Raw genomic sequence first — 16,714 nt, forward strand, 5'->3', positions numbered from 1 at the left:
ATATAGTGTGCTTAACCTCAAATTCCAGTGTGTCGAGTTGCCATTGGTATAAAAGAAATGTGATAACCTATTGGCAACCTTTAAAATTTTCACTTTTTCCCCAATTACATTTTCATCAATACAACAGGCACACCAGAAATAGATACATGAAGTCAAAGCTTACACTGGAGATGAACATGTCCAGAGCTGAGCCTAATATTTTTTTAGTTTGGACATTTCCTTTGGATATAACGCAACACAGATTGCTATACTACACAAATAGATCACAGCCAGTAGCACTGCTGACATTTCTTTCAATTCTTAATGGCTGAAGCACATAAAGGAGTTTGACAGTTTTGTGTGGGTTTCAGCCTGTATTTGCTCAAAACAAACTTCTATTAAATGGTACATGCAAGATAACATCGGTTTGTCTGTGTGTCTTGCTATAATGCTATATCAGAGACAAAGACTTCAAGATAAAACACAGACGCCTCTTCCTTTAATTACAGAGGTCTGGAAGGGCAACATGATGAGCTTTTAATGATAGTGACTCTGATACAGGCTTTTTCTAAATAGAGCTGGCAGGGTGATAGGCCCCTTCCTGGAAGACACCTGTAGTCTATTATTCAGTCTTTATTCAAGCTTTATGCTGCTTGCAGAGTCTGCCAAAAAAAACACACCAGCAGGCTGGGGATATTAACAGTAACTGAGTCTTCACAGAAGTTCCTGTCCACAATCACTGTGTAACACATTGCCAACACGAGGGGAGAAGATAGTGTGCATTGGTACTAACTAGTGTAAAGTGACGTTTCTACAGCACATGATGAAAGGATATTTCTTTTTGATGCATTGCTCCACTGACAAGTGGCTGTAGGGATAAGAGAGCACTACAGGAAGAAGCTTTAGTTGTAAAAATAGAAAAATGGCTTCCAATTACCGTTGTTAGAACCCAGCATTATCATTACGCTCCAAGGTTTCTGACGACACAACAACTGTGCTGTCATGGCAACACAGTGCCGGAAGAGATGCTGGTGCTGCTGTTTTATGTTTTGCCCATTTTAATTTGCCTCTGATCCACGCAGACTACATGTGATTAGTCTGTTCAGTGTCAATCTGTTCATTGACCTGTACTCCCCCATGAACCTACTCTGATGAGCGCAGGTGGACACATCAGTCTGCTTGGCTGGCACCACTTCACCCATGGGCTAAACAACACAGCACAGCTGGGTTCATCTGATATTATGTAACGCAGCACCACCCCCGCAGGCCCTGTTCATACTACCCCTCTCCTCCTACTCTGCCTCCCACTACCCACTGGCCATTTGCAAGCAGAGGTGCATTGTGAGACAAGAGTGCTTCAGTACTGACAGAACCTGTGGGGATATTTGTAGAGGATTCAGCTTTGGAAAACACAAAAGTTTAAGATGAAGCCCATGCAAAGAGAAATACTGTCCAGTGTTAGGCCAAACAACAACATTTGGCTAGCGGCTTATTGTGTTCAGAGTCCCCACCCCACCCCACACACAGTAACTGCTTTAAATTCCTAAAACAGGTGATTATATTTCAGGGTTATATCCATCATTGATCCCACCAGTGATTCTGCCTTTACTCCTTGGAAACAAATTTTGTTACTAAGCAATACTTGCCAAAAGTGGAATTGCACCCGTTGCCTGGCAACATTAGCTTATTAAATCTCATATCAGGAAGCAATGAGGACCAGTGGTGTTTTGAGTTACAACCCTCTAGATACTTTTCTCATCTCGGGTACAGACTGTGATATCCAACTACAATCGCGCAATTCAAGTCATCTGATATCTCATTATATCTCTACACCTGCCCTCTTACAATCATTGACATAATCCAACACACAGGCACAAACTTTAGCATTTGAATTCATGGAGCAATAGTATCCCCCTGACAGGTTAGTTAGTTAGGGTTATTTTGTGAAGGTCTGTTCACTAACTCACTGACTGCAAATATAATTGGGTCAAAAAAGGCCTCTTCTTTCAAACCAGTATGTCAGTGATGAGACCACAAAATACAGAAAATAAGGAAGGCAGGCTGAAGTGAGTCCCTTCATTTCACCCTCTCCTCAACCGTGGCCATTTACCCCAAGTGCTTTATGAGATGTTAAAGGGCTTCAGGCAATCACTTCATTAAAAACAACCCTGTGGGCCATCATTGAAGACGCTTTACTTCTAAACTGGCCTGCTGTCATTAGAAAGTACCGCTAGGGCTGTCAACTTCCCTCCCATGCGCCAGTTGCTTCTTAATGAAAAACAGCAGCTTGCTAAAGCTCACACGTCTCACTTCCATAAACCACTGATCGAGCTTTCCTCCTCACAGCTGTAGAGACCCAGCGGAGGCATTAGCTAGAAGTTGTCAGAACGCCACTGGAATGGATCAAAACGCTTTGTGGTAAATCGCCTCCGATGACCATTTAAAGCACTCCAACGTCATACTCCCGCCCGCTCAATTTGAGTGACTGGGTAACAAGGCAGCAACAGTCTGAGTTTATGGTGATAAGGAGAGATGCAGAGGAAACAGGTGTGAGAGGAGGAGAGCAGAGTCTGCAAGTGAGGTTTTCTGATTGACAAGGCCACCATCACTTGCTCCCGGACTGAAGAGTATTTTAGCATGATTGAGGGATAACAGCAGTTACTGGTAGGTGACAATTTGAAAGACAAAAAAGCTGGTCTGGTGAACACAGAAGTAACAATAAATTTGATAAAAAGAGAAAAGGGCTGCAACTTACAATTATTTTCATTATCAATTAGTCTACGGATAATTTTCTTAATAAATCATACACAATACATCACAATTTCTCAGAGCTTAACATGACGTCTTCAAATTGCTGACCAACAGTCTGCATTTTGAAGACCAACAGTCCAAAACCCAAATATATTTAGTTTACTATATGACAAAGAAAAGCAGCTAAACCCAGAAGGTTTGGCATTTTTGGACAATTATTTTTTCAACTAGCCTAACAGATTAAAATCAACTAATTGTTTCAGCTCTAACCATTTTAGTCTACATAAAAAAACCCACAATAATACAGGCCATCTTCACTCAGCAAGTCTTTGTGATTGGAAATTAAAGCATAAATTTGATTTTCCTTCAGTTTACAGGCTATCTGAGCAAAAGTTCACCCTCTAGCCTACAGAGGGTCAGCGAGGTTAGGACTACATTCACTAACTGACACCGGGAACAAAGCCCATTGGAGTTGGTTTCTCTGCAACAATATGCCCCAGTGTGTGTAGCCCAACACTTCCAATTCTGCTTGTCTAAATAATCATTAACTAGTTCAGCCCTGGGTAAATATTTTAAGAACCTCTGTAAACTAGAAGGTAAATACACACCTCAGAGATGGGGACATAAACACACACATACACAGTGTAAGGAGGGGGAGGTTGGGGTAGTGTGGAACGTAGATTTCATTGTTCTTCAGCATGTTGAGCTCAGATGAAGCTGAAAACAATGAGGTCATCCCTATTGTGTACACACAGCATTCTCACACATTCCACTGCATACCATTGTACACCCATGGCTCAGCTAAAAGCATGATGGGATGAACCCAGTGACAGACTGATGTACTTTTACTAAACATTGAACCATGAACCTGAAATCTATTAAACCCAAGAATGGAAAATCCACTCTGGCTTGCAAGGCCATCACCTTACATGCCAAAACACTTCCCTTCTTGGATGAGCACAGTGAGCAGAAAGCTTGCAGTGAGCACTACAGATCATGACAGGCCACTTTCCTGTTTTGGTTTCTGCTTCTACCACCTGCAAGCCAGATGTTGTAAGCCTGGGCATTATGGCCTCAGTTTTCTGGTTTTTGGTTTCTACAGGTCCACTTGAGCCAGTCCGATCTTCCAGCCTAGTTTATGTCTGTCTGTGGAATAGGAACTGGAATCAACAGAATAAGCAGATGAATCAATTAGTTGATTAACAGAAAATTCATCAGTAACTTCAATAATATATTAATCGTTTAAATAATTTATCAATCAAAATGCCAAACATTAATCGGTTAAATGTTCTAAAAATGAGCATCATATCCAGCTCCTAACAAGTATCAGTGAGGAATTTACTACTTTCAGCATTATCACTGGCTTTGTGTCAGCATGTAGATCTGCAAAGCAGGAAGACTGTTAAGGGTTCAGCCAAAAGCTGTTGCTGCTTTCAGTACATCAAGATGGATTTATCTGTTTACCTCCCCTGGCACAATCCAGGACCTCCATGGAACCCACAAACCCATGCAAGATGTCTTTCATTACGAGGATCCACCAGAGCTCTTTTCTCCCTGGCACAATGAGCGAGTGCTAGAGCCTTATTCAACTTTTCTTAGTGAAATGACATCAATGAAAATGCACTGAATATGCATATAGCCTAATTTTTCCTTGACTGTTTATTAAATGCAACTTTTCTTACAGCAATCTTTAATCCAGATCCATGCTGTTTTGTACAATAAGACTTTTACACCAGTGTGTTCAGCTAAATAGTAGATATGCTTTAAACTGAACTAGATATTGCTACACAAACATTATACACACAGACATGAAACCACCACCCACCGTCAGACAGTAGTTGGTAGAAAACCAGGACAGGAATCACTGTTAGCAAACTTGTAACGGCTCAGCTCATGCAAGAAACATCCATCTATCCAGTCTGGTCAAGGACGTAGGAGGCTGGAGCCTTTACTGTGCACTCACAAAATATTCAGTGCATAATGGGGTAAGTTAAAAGGCCAATTCATAGATATGTGATAGAACATATACTTAGAGGCTTATGTTGCCAGCACTGTCAATCAAATGTGATCAAACCACACCAACACAGTCCTGCAGCTTAGCTTCATCAGTTTTTGAGTATTAAACTCATGGTAACTAATAACTTAAGATGTTTTTTTGCAACTTAACTTTGACTGTTGCTTATTTTGTCAAATATTAAATGTTATAGAGAAATACTTAAGTTTTAACACTACACCCTGGTCTGATCACCAATCTATCACAGGGCAACATTAATCCACTAAGGTAATTATAGTTGTAAGCAATCTTTTTCTGTATTTTTTAGAGTTATACTCAGGTAGTATACAGTATAATGGCTCCAGGAGAGAGGATAAGGAGCATTTGTTTTTTAAGGAAAGCAAGAAATAGTACCAACAGAGCCTTCTATAAACTTTGTTTTTCTTAAAGCTAAATCTTTCTTTAAAAACTGTCCACATATTATGAGCTTTTGACAGATTGCCTTTTAACTGACATTTTAAAGTATCTTGAGTACTAAACCACATCTCTACCTGAAATGTATGTTTCAGTATCTGAACATAACCCTTCCCAAGCAGCTGCATTACCAGAAACATCAACATGGCCACAAGATTATCTGTTTGGTTTGTTGATGCTCAGTTGGGCATTACAGCCAAGGAAGAGAACTCAAACTGACAGTCAAATCACAGAGAATGTCAATTACAGCACACTTAATGAATCAATTTTAAGGATGGGAGACAACTAAAAAGCCTTGACTTTAAAGCCAGATTTTCTCTCTGAACCACCATGGCAGAGCTGCAATGTGTGGTATGACACAGAAGAACACAAAATCCCTCATATCTTCTTTATCACATAAAGTTGGCAGCTGCTTCAAAGCTTGCTCAAAGCTTGCTTTGAGTTTTATACTCTGCATGTAGTATAGATTTCATTTGATCAAAAAAGAAAACTTACTACAAACAGATGACAGCTTTCCCAACTTTAAGTAGTAACAGTTTCCTTTAGATCAGAGAGGCGACTCCATCCAGCAGTGATGAACAATGACCAGGATATGCCTTCCTTTAATCCCGTGATTGTTTCCCCTACTTGTGTGACTGTCGTCAGAGGAGGCTTCCCTACAGCAGCATATGAGAAAAGTCTGTTAAAGAAATGGCATATTTGGCCATTAGCCTCTTTTACAAACTACAGACACAACCTGTTAAACATCTACAAGTTTGTCAGAACCTAACTATTAACTGACTGAAAAGTAAAACCAAACCCAGACTGAATTTTCCTTCTTTATTTCAAGAAGCTCTGAGGTTGCCTGATCATACTAATCTTGTATGAATATATTAATCAGTAATTCAAGAGGATGATCTTATTTTTGGATGCTTGGATGCCAACATGAGGATGGGTCAGATGTTCCAGGGGGATATGGGTGATAAAAATTAGCCATACTCCATGGTAACTGGATTGTTCTGGACAGAATGTTAGCAAGGGCTGAACAACTAATTGAAATATTATCAAAATCACAATATGGCCAAGTGCAATATCCAAATCACACAAGCTGCAATTTTTTGATAAAGGAAAAATGTGTCACCATACCATTATAAATGAAGCATTGTGGTGCTACAGAGATGCCCCGGCCTACAAATCATATTATCCAGACAGGCAACGTGTTTTTTAGTACAGACCTAAAACTTGGCTAAAACTTCCAATTACAGAGCCTCCTCATCACATAATAAAAGTGCTTTAATCACTTAATATAATGTCCTTTGCAAAATTGCAAAACATTATTCATTATCTTTCATCTCTCATATTATTCTTCACTCAGTATCTTACAAAGCAAAAATGTATACCTATCTGGCTGAAGATTTCCCCACTTGAAGGCATTACTGTTAACTGAGATAGTATGATGGTTTGGCTCCAGATTTTGCTCCTGGCGCCAATTTACCAATCAGTTTAGATGGACTTGAATTCTGTGTGCGATGTGGTGGACTATTTGACATTGCTGCCATGGTTTCAGCTGTTTGAATTTATACTGACTGTTGCTGTGAACTGTCAAGAGCAAGACTGATGATCTTTCTATTTTCCTTTAATTATCCCAAACATTGGCCAGTCATTGATTATACGTCCTAAAGATGTGAAATGTTAACTCTTCCGCAACACATTTGGTTAAACGACTGAACTCCCCCAAAGATATTGAAGTTAACACTGTGGTGTTTTTCATGTAGAGCTGTGGGTACAGCCTAGCTTGTGTCAAACCACGATGAGCAATCCAGAATGACTAAAGCATGTTTGGTAACGGGTAGAGGATCATTTGTGTATTAGAATTAATGGTGCATTATGTTCTGTCACACGACATGCATGTCTTTCAGGTTGGTGCTTCACTGTCAGGCAAAACAGTTCATCCTGTACAAAACAGTATGTAGTGACTAAATCCATGTGGGTAACACATCCGGATTCTAACAAGTCTAAAAAAACTCCTTTTAAGTATTTTATTTCCTCTTTCCTGTTCTTGTTAGCCAGACCAATGGACAAAACGGATGGAGAATAAGCTCAAGTTACCAAATATTAATTCTTAGGCCAATAAACTCAAGTTGAACGAGAAATTCAATCTGGTTCCAGACTGACAATCAAATCACATCTTGAGTGTTAAATTTCAGGTTAAAAAATAATAAGTAAATAAAATGAATTTCAGGTTGCAGCTTCACACACTCACTAATTTTCCCAAAATGGCACAGGAGAGACAGCAGCAATTAACAAATCCAACAGGGTCAGAAAAGCACTTCTATCACCAATACCAGCCCAGGCAGCCAACAGTAGCAACATCCTTTTAGTCATCCAGCAAGACAGAAATTTGAGAGCTCTGTCTGCTTGGAAACAGATGGCAAGGCAGTTGGTGGGAATTTCTGCAATGCTCCTATACATGTTTGGGGATAAGATTTACAGTTCTTGTGCACTGTCTTGTTCTTGCGATGTCATCATGGAGTCAAACAGAGGAAGAGTTGATGACATCCTGAGACAGTAGTCTATTTCACACACAAACACATTTTTGATGCAGATTAATGAACACCATGTTCCACCTGCACATGACTTTTCAAACCAGACAGATGCCACGTTGTTGTTGTTGTTCTACCCATTTTACAAACTATAACAAATTACAAGTAAATCACAGAATCACACTCAACTTTGTATAAAAGCACTGGATATTTACGGCAGTGATAGTGCAGGCAAAGTGGTGGAACTCCATAGCATTTAGTTTCTTTTTTTTTTATAAATATATTAAGTTAACGCAACAGCGTACACTTTACAAGCATGTTTGAGCATTTCACAGATTAAAAAGAGCTTTAGGCTAGTTGCCACCAATGACTACAACAAGGTTATAATAATCATGCAATAATTTTATAGCATAGTAATCCAATATTTATTATCTACATTTACTGTTTGATGTGTTTACCCAACGCTGAGCAGTGTTACATTAAATCCCTGGCCAGGAGCAAAATCACAAAGCCAGATGGAATATGTGCTGAACCATTCACATCAATCTCAAACACTGGTTCATTCTGGATCAATGCATTGATCTAAAAGGGGTCTAAGAAGGCCACATGAAGGAAAAAACAGAAGTAGGGTGACTAGATGTTCTGCAGCAGGATTGCAATCAATCTCATTGATAATTGTAAAGTATTTTGGGTCTACACACATAAAATAAGTTGAAGGGTAATGTAACTTGGATTCTGCCTAGTTCCAAAAGTAAAGGTTTGGCTAATATCAACCTGCTTGGGCAGAGGGTTCCCAATATTGTTAATTGTCTTTAATCGGCTTTAATAGACTAGCATTAGTATTTCATATTTTTAATACAAGCCACTTTTGGATTAGAATTTGGAAATATCTAAATTTACTCTTATCGGTGCTCGCATCAGATACCCTGAGTTGAGGTGTCGGAATCTGTATCAGGAGAGAAAAATATTGGATTGGTGCATCCTTAATGGACTACTGTTGAAGTTGTCCAAAATAGCCACATAGAGTGCATAATCTTTCCATCTTTGTGCAAAAGTTTAGGTTTTAGCATTTGATTGTTGTCTGGTGTTAATTGTCCACCCTTCTAAAAGTACTATGGTGAGAGTTGATTGCTAGCGAATAGGGGTCTAAGCGTGTACGTGTATTTGTCCAGAACCGTTCGGTACAGGACGTTCGGTTCGGTATGCAACTGCCTCGGATTGGTACGCCCTGTGACCCAAACTATTACTGTCAAAATAGTCTGTTTATGTTGACTACTCGCACCCACGGAACAGAAATTCTAGAGCACGAGTTTTACCCAAAATGTTTTGGCAAAGCACCAGTTGCTGTCTATCAGCTGTAGCATGCTCATCAGCTTAGCCCGGTTAGCCAGGTTAGTCAAGTTCATATAGTGTTGCTGCCTGTGAATGGTAAACATAAATGAGAGACCAGAGCTGGTGGATCTTCCCTGACATTTAGATTCACTGTATGGGAGCTGTAATGGAAAGAAAAAACAGACTGCATGATTGTATAACATACACAGGACTCTCTGATATCACACATATACATATGACATTTTGTGGACCTGGTACATAGTGTGTACCAGGCACATAACTGTTTGGCGTCAATACTTGATCTGTGTATAATTGTTTGGACTGCGTGATGAGAACAGTTCATTGATAATGATGATATGGAACTATAAAACATGCTACTGACTTATGTCCAGACTTCAGGGACACTCTTCTCCCCGGGCCGAGGAGCCTGACCCTGAAGACTGGATAAATAACTGATGCTCCTTTCCATCTGTACTCATTCATAGCAGATTAAACTGATGTATGTTTTGCTGCTGTGAGTCCGTCTGCAGACGTTTGAAGTAAACTTACAGAAAGACAAGTGGGTGCCTTGAGTGTTTCTTTATTCTGCAGAATTGCCACTACAGTTTGGCATTGTCGGCGTTTTCACTCGTGTGAAAGGACTTTGGCGCTCGAAGCTGCAGGTTAAGACCGTGACTCTGTACCTCAACCTCCCCGGCAAGGGAGGGTGGAGACGCTAAAGTCGGGTATGTCTGTGGAAACACTTCAATTATGTCATTTACGACTGCATCACCCGAATGTGTGTGAACGAGACAAAACCAGACTGGAAGGCGAGTCCATCTCCCCACAGCATTCAGGCAGCCTCTCACTGCAGATTCGTAATAACTAATACTATAGGATTGTTAATCGCTGCAGGTATGCGACCATATTTGGTCTATATATACAGTGTATGGGTCATAGAGAATACAGAATTTAAGCATATGGTCAAAGTGCTTGAGTCCTGCTATAGTGTGTCATCACGTGTGCATTTTAGTCAGTCCATTGTGACAGCCCTGTATAAACCAGCGCAAGCTGCAGTTGTTCAGGAATTATCAAAGGTTTTACAATGAAGCATTACTGACATGACTGTATTTGAGTGCATTAACTGTTACAGTAAGAATCAGGGCCAATGAGCCACTGTTGATTGTTTATTTTTCAAAATAAATTACAAAACTAAATTATTTTGTTTTCCCTGCTGTACCGAAAACTTACCGAACCGTGACCCTAAATCCGAGGTACATATCGAACCCTGACCCTAAATCCAAGGTACATATCGAACCCTGACCCTAAATCCAAGGTACATATTGAACTGTGACCCTAAAACCGAGGTATATATCGAACCATGAATTTTGTGTACCGTTACACCCCTACTAGATAATGCTGAAAGCATTTAAGTATTGTTCTCATAATATCTAGGTTGTTCGCTCTCTCAGGGCTCTCCATCTGTACAGTATGTTCCTTCTGTTTACTTCTGCATGGATTAGCCTGCCTAGTCATTGTTCCATGATGTTTTTATAGATTTTTTGCTCATCTGTCACAACTGAAATCTGAGCTTTTTTTATAATCCATGCTGCTTTCATGTGCTATAATCCACTCTTACAGCACTAATTAGGAAGTTATTTCACCAGCCAGAGAGGAGAAAATGGAGAAAGGGATTCGATGCAGGGAAAATTTTGCTTTTAAGTCCCCGCACCTCAGGTGGAATGGCTAAAATTAACTGCTTCTGCCCTCTCTTTCCTTGTCTGGCTGCTATGAAAGGCCCTGACATAGCCAACTGAAAGCCTCAACAGGGTTTCCGATTTATCCTCTGCAAAAGACCATGGATCAAAAGAGATATGCAATTTCACATATCAGAGAAAATACCGCAAGGTCTGTTTATTAAGTGAAAACAATATGCTGGCTTGCACTTCAAATGCATCCAAGTACACAGACCTAGGCTTTACAACAACGCTGCACTCAAGTCATCAAGGATAAAATATTTAAAAATACTTTCTGGATTTTGTAATCTTAGCAAAATAGCTAGACATGCCCAACTATCTGTTGAATTACTAGAATGGTTACAAGTTCATCTTGCTGTATTATCATTCAAGACAGGTGGCTGCATGAAATGTATATGCAAAACTAGAATACCCATTCTCCATTTTTATTCTGCATTTTCCCTCAGTTTTTTATCTTCCAGTCTTCACAACAGGCAACCACCAATTTGTTCACAAAAAAAGTCACCACTTGAGAGGGACCCTAGTTGATCCATAACACCAGTACGCTGGCTCACTTCCATCAGAATTTCTGTATTCTGTCTACTGTCAGACCTGGCAAATATACCACATCTTGTTTGTAGTGAGAATTATGCTTATAATGGGCAGTGCTAAATAGCTAGCGTAGCATCCTAGAGCCATCCTGGAGTGATTCTGCTGTTGCCAGTGATGCATTTAACACAACGCTATTAGGCAAAAAAAAAAAAAAAAAAGAAGAAGAAATAGGTGTTATGTTCAGGTTACGATAAAAATCTGCACAGCATTTGAGTGAGAAGGCCACATTTAAATTCTCTATGCAGGAAAAAGGGCCCTAGTAGTTTTATTAAATCATTCTGCCCTGCAGTGTGATCTATTCACTGTTAACGTGTATTTCTTGCTCTGGTATCTCTCAAGAGACAGCCCACCCCAAGACCTTAAGCTGAGGGAAATCACATTCCAATCTCCAGCATGCAGTGTGAGAGAGAGGAAAAGGAGGGAGACAGAAACACGGAGAAAAGGAGAAAATGAAGACAAGGGGGAGGGAGGAGGAATGGGAGAAAGAGAGAAGGGGAGATAAGGTGAGGGATGTGGACAGAAATGATGAGAATGTCAGAGTCCTGGCATGCTTTCCACAACAGGAAGGAAGCAAGACGAGAGGAAAAGGCTATGTCAGTGATGGGAGGAGGGAATCGTGGGAGGTGGAGAGTAAAGAAGTAGCGACAGAAGTGAGACAGAAGGGGAGGACAAGGCAGAGATGCAAGAAAGTAGCCTGGTAAGGGAGGGGGGGCATAGTGAAGCTAGTGTGGGAGATTGTAAACAGGTAAGACCCCATTTTCAGCTCCTGTCAGCGCTAATGCACTGAATGTAGACAGTGAAAGTGCAAGGTGGCCAGCTATGAGATTGAAATGGTCCTCTTTTTCCCAATTTTGCCAGATTTCTCTCTGTGTGCGCTGTCAAAAACATTGCCTGTTCCAGATAGGCCTAGGCTACACATTAGAGGATTTTTAAAAGAGTGACCACAGTGCATCTGATACAAATTTAAACCTAAAGATTTTGCTTGCAAGCACTAACTAAGGCCCTGGGGAAATCTTCAAAAAGAGCCCCTAATGTACTTACAATCGAGAGGTTTGAAGCCCTTTTGAAGACAAGTTTTTAGCCAACTCCAACTGTTTAATCCAGGAACACCTAGAGAGCTGTTTCAGGTGCTCTACATCCCAAAAGCCCTTTGATAATCTTTTAGCTGCTCATCAGCAACCCTGACATTTTTCTTTTCTCCCACCTCCCCTTTAATTCTGCAGCTACATGTGTTATAGAACATGTGCGCCTCCACCTACACACTAGATTTCAATAGCCTACTTAATATTGTAAATGCAACACAGCCTCCAGATCTGCTAAGCCTTGGCATTCACTGGCACTGACAAGGGAGGCTGGTGGCATGAGATGTTTGACTGCTAATACATGAGAGTTTTGGGGGGTTTTGACACAGCTGCTGCAGTAGCCAAAGCAAAGCAGACAATGCAGTTGAAATGCTGTCTCAGAGAGAATATATCTCTAATGCTGCTGTTGTGTTTCAAGTTGAGAATTTGACCCACCCCGGCCACCCGATGAATAGAGATGAGATCTCTTTGACGTGTCCATTTAGGACTTGTCAAAGGAGGAAGGAGTGTGTTTCTGTGTGTGTGTGTGTGTGTGTGTGTATATATATGTGAGCCCCCTGGAGGACTGAAGCTGGTAGCCTGAGGACAAGACTCCACAGGTTGGTATGGCAGCAATAACAGAAGACAGAGCAGCTACAGGGGTTCCAATTAAAATAAAAAATCCCTTGCAGGGTGTCATTAGGGCAGAAGAGAGCTCAGACACAAGCATGGACTAACAAACGTGCATATAAGTAAACTTTAATGAGTGTTGGAACTTGTCTTAACTAACCTAAAGCATTACTTAGTTTTACGCAAATAATATAGTTTGTGCATTCTGTGGTTAAATCATTTGATGATCAAAGCCTTAAGGCACCTTCATCACTTAAATGTAGCACCAGTGTTACATCACTACTCAAATCTGACAAGACTACACAGACGGCCATTTTGATTAATGACACTGGATTTGACAGAGCACTGGGTAGAAATTGGACCTTAACTTAATAGTTGATTTCCTGCAAGTTTCTGGGTGTGCATTGTTTTCTTCAGTAACCGATTATGCATGATTAATAACATTTAAATAACCCAGAAGCCTGGTTTTAAGAGAAACTCATAAACTTTCCCTGCAAAAACCAACACACGGTCGCACCTCTCTGAAGGATTTCTGTGAATCCACACCTTACAGAAAGCTTGGGCGAAACGCTGCAAATGTCCACACAACCCACACAAACGACAGCAATGCATGATAACAAATTGCACTGCAACAGTCATGACTTTGCACTAAGAGCTCCTGAGAAAAAAAAAGGCTGCTTCACTATAAGCATGACAAAATTTCTCAGATATGAATAAATCACGTCACAAGTTAAAGATGGACAGCGAGGAATGACAGGAAACCCACAGGAGCGACTGCAGCTAGCCATCCCAATTATACAGCGGTCACGCAGAGACTTAACCAAACAACAATTACCTTTATCTGATGGTCCTTTTGCTAGGTTTCCTGTTTATTTAAGATACACGGTGAATCGTTGTCTACATTTTAAACTGTGACTTGTCTTATGGAGAGGCACATAGGACGAAATGTTAACTGAATGGTGGCTATAAAAGCTACACAAATCGACATGTTTAGCTAACGACATGACTGATGACAGCGCTCGTTAAAATACAGCTAACTAAATCAGATATTAGCTACAAAATAAGGCGGTGGATGAGCCGTGACACACCAGACAGTAACGTTACTAACATTACCCAACTGCTAGCTAAACTTTTTAGTGTAGTTTTTTTCTCCGAAGCGTTACCTGAAATCCCTGTATGGATGACATGAACGTTTACCAAAATGCTGACATGCACAGATATCGAATAAACCATTAACAACTCTACTGTTGTTAACCAAAAACTAACGGTGTTGATATCGCCTGTGTGTCGGTGGGAAGACCAACGCAGGAGGGAGCGCACTCACCTTTATTAATTTCCACCTTGTCGGCGCTGTCGGGAGGAAAAATAACGCTCTCGCTGGTCAGTCACCGGCATACAAAAAACCGTCACGGCCGGTAAAGATAAAACGAACCGGCTGTAAAGAGTTCGTAGCAGAAAACCTCTGGGGCTCTTCACCTTTGTGTCTGTTGTTGTCCGTGCACTCCGCCGACCGCCTCTCGGTTTGTTCAAATCAGAAGTTCATCCAAACTTGCAGCGGTTCGCTCCGCCTCGCGACGACGATGAGGTCACCGCCTCCCTCAACTCCTAGAGGCTCTACTCTCGCGATACGAATCAGAGCGGTCGTGCTCGCAGATGAGTAGACTGCGCAGTCTCGCGATACGACAGTGAGTTGGATCGAAAAGAGCGGAGGGGCAGATTGCTGTTGAAAGGATGGGAGAGAGGGAGAGCGTTGCTCTGGCAACGGAATCGGATGGGCTTTTCAGCCATGGCTTTTCTCCTCAAGCAACTGGTGTTTGTGTTGAATGTTTGGGTGGTGATGAACACTGCATATGATGAAACCCAGGTAGCTGGTATTGCGTCATCCATTGCATTTTGCATGCAGGTATAGCGAAATAACAGGGCAACCAGAAGCTACATATAGGCTAGCTGTAAAGTGTGCTACCATGAATCCTGGGTCCCTTGACAAGATGACGCTGACTGATTTATGACATCATAATAAGCCACAGCTATCTGTGTAGCTCCTCATGTAGCTTGACAAAAAATTAATTTAAAAAAATCCATATTCAGTCCTTTTAGCCCTGTTTTGTTTTCCACCAACTCCACAAGAAATATATGGGACTTTAGCTGCTAAATGTTTGACTTACATTACCAGCTATCTGCTGACTTTCACTGCCATTTGGTGCTGTGCATGTAGCACTCTGTGGGTTAATCAGAACTTATTTAATCACTGTGGCTGGAGATGTGGCTGATGAGAGCAGTGAGATTGAACCACAACAGTACAGTTATGGGCCATAAAACCAAAACAGTGAGCTAAAAGACACTAAAACACTCCATATAATTGAGGGGAACTGAGTAATGTTTTGTGGGTTTGTCACTACGAGCAACACCTTTCACATTAATTTGATCCTCTGTTAACAAACATTGATTAGAGCAGCTTAAAACACTGCTTTTCACAGCTGTGATTTATAACATCCCATTGTATTGATGAGTGCAGCAAGATAATTAGGTAGAAGCAAAAATAAAACTACCCCAGAGCCCCTTACAGTACTATTGACCCCAATAATGGATGCAACCATGCTCCGTAAACATGAGATGTTTGTTCTGCATTTAAGGAAATCAAATCACATCAATGACAGTAACTAGACACTGACAGTGGCAAATTCAGCAGGACTGAAGGAGATGCTCTGAATGTGCTGCGTTTGTTATTATTTTACCTCTCTAACACACAAACCTATTGTATGACACAGACAGGATATTAAACATTCATTCAACCCGTGTTTGTCAAGGGTAAATGTCAAGTAGTTCCACAGAAGTCACAACTAAACAGCGTTAGGGTGGTTCAATGGCGTTTAAAGTTGTTGCTGCAGGGCTGGAATTGTAACTTGTTCAGATTGGCTGAAATTATGTTTGTTCAGACACTGGGATTTCTCTTATTTATTTGCAGCAGTGGAAGAAGCATTCAGAACCTTTTTGAAGTAAAAGTAGTAAAACACACACTCATAAACATATAAGAAATACTCCATTACAAATAAAAGTTGCATGGCTGTTTGTCTATGAAGATTTCTTGTTCTTAGGTCACTCTTGAAAAAGAGATTTTAATCTCAGTGACACAACTTGACTATATAAATAAAGTTAGGAAAAGTCTTAATTTCAAGTAATCGATTTAGCTAGCTGCATATTATCAAATGTAAAAGTACTCTTTATGCAGCAAAATGGCCCCTGTGTTCTATGGTTATACATTATACTATTGTATTAATAAACGTACTACAGTGGTCTGATAAACTCACTTCTTTCTAACTCCACACCCCCAGATTTTTTTCAATTTCAAACTTGTAGTTTTCAGACCCAACCAAGTAGTATTACAACTTACTTACTAGTCAATTGCAGTGGTGTGTCCAGACATTATTGACTGGGGTGGCCCAAATATGGGCACTGACTTATGCAGGGGTGGCATGAAGTATGCGTGTGACACACACGTCCGAATAGCATTAATTTACCATTTCTCATTAATTACTGTACTAACATTACAGTAACTCACAGTTTCTTACATTCCTGTGTTCGTAATTTTCATTTAATAGATAAATAGACCTACCAATCACAACACAACAGAGTGGCACCATACAA

General features: G+C 40.6%; 1 protein-coding gene across 8 annotated transcripts in view; it reads right to left on the reverse strand.

Moving 5' to 3' along the window:
* The window catches only part of sipa1l1 (signal-induced proliferation-associated 1 like 1), an 85,500-nt gene extending 70,824 nt beyond the window's left edge, over positions 1–14,676 (reverse strand). For 6 of the 8 annotated variants that reach the window (XM_044169489.1, XM_044169488.1, XM_044169487.1 and 3 more), the window contains exon 1: positions 14,394–14,675. The gene's annotated coding sequence lies outside the window, so the exon portion shown is untranslated. Of the gene's footprint in view, positions 1–5,692; positions 5,854–14,393 lie in introns of all 8 variants that reach the window. The other 2 variants (XM_044169485.1, XM_044169490.1) reach the window with 2 other exon arrangements.
* Between the last annotated feature and the right edge of the window lie 2,038 nt (positions 14,677–16,714).

The sequence above is a fragment of the Siniperca chuatsi genome, linkage group LG16, assembly GCF_020085105.1.
Source record: "Siniperca chuatsi isolate FFG_IHB_CAS linkage group LG16, ASM2008510v1, whole genome shotgun sequence".
Lineage (NCBI taxonomy): Eukaryota > Metazoa > Chordata > Actinopteri > Centrarchiformes > Sinipercidae > Siniperca > Siniperca chuatsi.